This window comes from Anastrepha ludens, unplaced genomic scaffold, assembly GCF_028408465.1.
Source record: "Anastrepha ludens isolate Willacy unplaced genomic scaffold, idAnaLude1.1 ptg000153l, whole genome shotgun sequence".
Classification (NCBI taxonomy): domain Eukaryota; kingdom Metazoa; phylum Arthropoda; class Insecta; order Diptera; family Tephritidae; genus Anastrepha; species Anastrepha ludens.
This window is the reverse complement of record NW_026530122.1, coordinates 12,501-18,063: the sequence shown is the minus strand read 5'-3', so window position 1 is coordinate 18,063 and position 5,563 is coordinate 12,501. Positions and strand designations below refer to the sequence as shown.

The window sequence follows — 5,563 nt, the reverse complement described above, 5'->3', positions numbered from 1 at the left end:
GACATCGTCGTGTAGGGTTTTTACGTGAGTTCTCGCTGACGACAGCCCAAACCCACGGTGCTCAAAAGCACAACGGATCAAAACAATGCGTTGATCAGCGCCCCAAAAATGCCGAAGCATTTAAGGATACCGATTGGTAGTGTGGAATGGACACACTAACCACCTTGGTAGGGTTCGAGGTCTATCTAACCCTCTGCCGTTCTATGGGTCCCGGCACCCGGTTGCATTGCAACTCCACATCGAGCCAAAAGGCTCTACCCGCATTTAGGTGTTAACCACAGCCACCACGATACTCCCCGAAGGGCCTACCTCAAGAACAGGTCGGAGCAAGCTCCGAGGGCCCCTGTTCCCCGTGGTACCAGATTTAAGTCTCCGGTCAGACCTCGTAGCCGAGACTACTGCCAGTTGAGCTTCCATACAGCTCTGGACTGGTGGCCATTCCCCACACCCAAACCCCAATCCCACAACAAAACACACCGCCAAGAATGGCCAAAAACTAATCAACTGAACGCCTTAAATTACGTCGCCGCATAAATACCTCACGCGCATATTGCCCTAACATTTCGACATTCCGACGGTTGGCAATCACACCACTCACATCATACCGTCCATTAGTCCAACTAATCCCCACACCCACAAGATCCCTAATGTCTGAGTACCTCGGGCATTCACAGAGAACGTGAACCCAGTCCTCTCTTGCCGACCCACAAACACATTCCTCACTTGTAGACAAGCACCTCTCATGCAAATACGCATTAAGAGGCCCATGTCCTGTAAGGAGGAATCCTAGGCTGAGGGAAAATCCAAAATCTGGATTCTCCCCGACAAAGGAAACATCCCGAATGTACTCGTACGTCACGCGACCGTTGGAACTATTGTCCCAACGGTTTTGCCACACACGAAGCATGCACTCGTTCAACAACCTTTTACACTCTAAAAACCCCCTTTCTACATCACCGTCGGATAACCATCCAACACGCAGCGGCATACAAAGCCTCCTTCTCAACCTGAAGGCAACCGCCCGTTGCACGACTAACAGGTCAAGAGGAGGCGCACCTAACAACACCTGCAACGCATCCGTACTCACTGTACGGCATACAGGCAGGCAGGCAAGCAACATAATGCGCTGACACGCCATCAGATGACGTTTGCCAACCGACTTTAAAGCCGATTCATACCATATAGCAGCGCCATAAGTGGCACAGGCCACAAATAGGCCCCGATATACCGTGCGAACCGCGCGCCGGCTAAGACCCCAGTCAAATCTGACAACGCGACGCACTTGCCCAACGATTGCCTGCAGCCGCTCCCTCAACGACACTAAGTGTGGAGTAAAACACATCCTTTCACTCATAGTTAACCCCAGGTATTTGACTTGCGTCACATACCTAATCCCTACCCCATTCAAACGAACAATCGGTGGACGACTCGGGGACAATCTGCCCTTAAGCAGCATTGTCACCGTTTTGTCCATTGATATATCCACTCCCACATCTACCCCCCAATTGTGGGTCAATGTAAGGAGCTGCCCCCCCACTCGCTCCAGTTCCTCACGCGAACGACCCTCAACCAAAATGAGAAGGTCGTCCGCATACGCACAGTGTTTACAAAGTGGCTCTAACTGCCGAAGCAGGGAGTCCATCATGAGGTTCCAAATGAAGGGACCACAGATGGATCCCTGCGGACAGCCTCGCACCACCCCAATCTCCACACTCCCGCCCACACCTACCATAGATGCTTTTCTGTCCGAAAAATAACTCCGCCATAGAGTAATTTCCGGACAACCAAGCTCCTCTAGTCGTTGTAACACACGATCCCAGCGCAAGTAATCAAATGCCCCCTTAAAGTCAATAAACATGCCAAGGACATATTTATTGACGTTTCCCCTAACTACACTCTGAACATACATCCACGCATCTTCTACACTACGTCCTTTCCTAAACCCATACTGCCTATCCGACCTAACACCCCGAGTTAGCTCCTGAAGCCGCTCAACCATAACCCTTTCCAGCACTTTTCCAAGCACCGGAAGGAGGCTGATACCACGATAAGATCGAGGATCACTCCTGATCTTATCGGGCGACTTCAAGAGTACAACAACCCTAGCAACTTTCCACTCACGTGGAAAATATCCCTCCCATATGCATTTATCATAAATGGCCTCCAAGTATTCCGGAATGAACTTCCACAAGCATTTGCACATCTCTCCGTTCAAACCATCTAAACCTGGAGACCTTTTAGACCTGACCAGGCCAAACGCATACCCCAACTCCCCAACGTCTAGTGGAGGAACAGGCACCTCTTGTGCAGGAGGAACCTGAACCTCAGCCCTTGGAAAGAACTCACCTAACAAAACATTGGCGCACTCTCTCCACGTTGTTGACACAGTGTCACCCACGCGAAGAGAGCTAGCCATCTCATTTCGACGGCCCCGACAGATCCTAAGGACCTGTCCCCAAGGGTCGTCCCTATTATCCCCCACAAATCTCCTCCACTCTTCCTCTTTCACTCTCACCAACATTTTCTTATATTCTTTCATTCCTACACTAAATTGATACCTGAGCTGGGACAGATTCTCCGAATTGGTCCGCCTGCCGCGTTGAAACAACCGCCTCAAGCGTCGGACAGACCTCCTCTTTGAATTTAACTCACTCGTCCACCATTTCACACCTTTCATTCTCACAGCCCTAGCTTTCCTAAACACTAAGTCATTCACTCCCCAGACACATTCAGATAGACGAGCAATTTGCTCATCAACCCCCAATTCCTCAAACTCACTAAGCGGTATACCCAATACCGCTTCCCTAACAGTATGTCCATATCGGTTCCAGTCAGTACACGAGGTACGCCATCGCCTCAATGGACTCCCCCCCTCTAACTGCGGGGTACGGGGAGTAACCATAATTTGTATTAAATTATGGTCACTAATTCCCCAACCCCCCCTAACGCTCCATTTACACTCGAACCTACTCGCTGCTGCCTCATTCATGAGCGTCACGTCAATGTCACTCACACCTCTAGGACCCTCAAACGTATACCACTCGCTTGGTTCGTTTGCAACGAGGAGGCTATTCGCCACAAGCCATTCGCTCATAGCCTCACCCCGATCGTGGCTCTGATATCCAGAAGTATGCCTGGATACCTTGCTGAACCACATCGGGGAAGTAGCATTCGCATCCAGACACACGATGGCAGGAATGCTACTCTCACGTAGTAGCACCGCATCTATGTACCTTAAATAGGGCTCCAGAGGCTCGTCAAACTTGCAATACAAGCTGACGACATTCATTCTGCCGAATTCCCCCTCGACAAGTAGATAGGGACAGTAGGAATCTCGTTAATCCATTCATGCGCGTCACTAATTAGATGACGAGGCATTTGGCTACCTTAAGAGAGTCATAGTTACTCCCGCCGTTTACCCGCGCTTACTTGAATTTCTTCACTTTGACATTCAGAGCACTGGGCAGAAATCACATTGTGTCAACACCCGTTAGGGCCATCACAATGCTTTGTTTTAATTAGACAGTCGGATTCCCCAAGTCCGTGCCAGTTCTGAATTGATTGTTAATTGATAATCGTTATAATTTAAAAAGAATATATATCGAATGATATAATTCCTTAAAAATTTTAGCAAGAAAGTTCCACAATTGGCTACGTAACTACTATCCGGGGAACAAGAATCGTAATTCTCTATTTACCCAGAACGAGTACATAAACCATGGTATTGCTTCCCAATCAAGCCCGACTATCTCAATCTTCAGAGCCAATCCTTATCCCGAAGTTACGGATCTAATTTGCCGACTTCCCTTACCTACATTATTCTATCGACTAGAGACTCTTCACCTTGGAGACCAGCTGCGGATATTGGTACGGCCTGTTGAGAAGTTTGCGTGACCCCACCATAAATTTTCAAGGTCCGAGGAGAAAATATCGACACAACAGTAAATGTCATGCTCTTCTAGTCCATCTACCATATCTCTCTTCGAAAGACTTCCATGGTAGTACGACTATAAAACAGAAAAGAAAACTCTTCCGATATCTCTCGACGGCTTCTTTATGGTCGTTCCTGTTGCCAGGATGAGCACAAGGCCCATTTTTAATAACAAACGGATACTCAACAGGTTACGGAATTGGAACCGTATTCCCTTTCGTTCAAAATAATTCAAGTATTTAATTATTTTTTAATATATATATATAAATTTTATTAATATTTTTTTATTAAAAACTTGAAAATTTTCGGCTTTCGCCTTGAACTTAGGACCGACTAACTCGTGATCAACCACTGTTCACACGAAACCCTTCTCCACTTCAGTCCTCCAAGGTCTCATTCGATTATTTGCTACTACCACCAAGATCTGTACCAATAGCGGCTCCATGCAGGCTTACGCCAAACACTTCTAAGCACACTATTGTACCCTCCTACTCACTAAAGTTTCAAAATTTATAAATCAATCGAAATTGTTTTATAAATCATCTACTTTAGCGGTAATGTATAGGTATACAACTTAAGCGCCATCCATTTTAAGGGCTAGTTGCTTCGGCAGGTGAGTTGTTACACACTCCTTAGCGGATTACGACTTCCATGTCCACCGTCCTGCTGTTTTAAGCAACCAACGCCTTTCATGGTATCTGCATGAGTTGTTAATTTAGGCACCGTAACATTACGTTTGGTTCATCCCACAGCGCCAGTTCTGCTTACCAAAAGTGGCCCACTGGGCACATTATATCATAACCTCAACCTTCATATCAAGAAAGGTGAGGTTCTTACCCATTTAAAGTTTGAGAATAGGTTAAAATCGTTTCGACCCTAAGGCCTCTAATCATTCGCTTTACCAGATAAGATTATTTTATATAATTTTTAAATGCACCAGCTATCCTGAGGGAAACTTCGGAGGGAACCAGCTACTAGATGGTTCGATTGGTCTTTCGCCCCTATACTCAATTCTGACAATCGATTTGCACGTCAGAACTGTTTCGGTCTTCCATCAGGGTTTCCCCTGACTTCAACCTGATCAAGTATAGTTCACCATCTTTCGGGTCACAGCATATATGCTCAAGGTACGCTCCAGTTAGAGGTATAAATAATAATAAATTATCATTATACATAACTATATGGAACGCCCCGGGATTGAATTAATTGACTATTTAAGAAAATAGACTAAAAATTAATCCCATTATATTTTTAAGTTAAGTTAATTATGCCATTAAGTTTAATATAACTCAATGACTTGCACATATGTTAGACTCCTTGGTCCGTGTTTCAAGACGGGTCCCGAAGGTATCCTGAATCTTTCGCATTGTTAATCATATAAATGCATACAAATAAATATTAATATCATAGATATTAAATTTTTTGTAAAATTCAAAAAATGAATTTTAGCATTATATATAATAAAATCTATCAACACTTTATCAAATCATTAGTATTTATTCTATGTTAATATGCTTAAAAAGCAAATTAATTTAAATAAACTTAATATCACCAATGATCTTTTGATAAATACTTTATTATGTTAATAGATTACAATGTCCTTATATGAAAAAAATGCACATTATTTTTAAT

The 5,563-nt window shown here is 44.8% G+C and overlaps 1 pseudogene; it reads right to left on the bottom strand.

Annotated features, from left to right (window-relative positions):
• Window positions 1–3,270: 3,270 nt before the first annotated feature.
• Window positions 3,271–5,563, bottom strand: part of LOC128871402 (large subunit ribosomal RNA) — a 2,776-nt pseudogene continuing 483 nt past the window's right edge.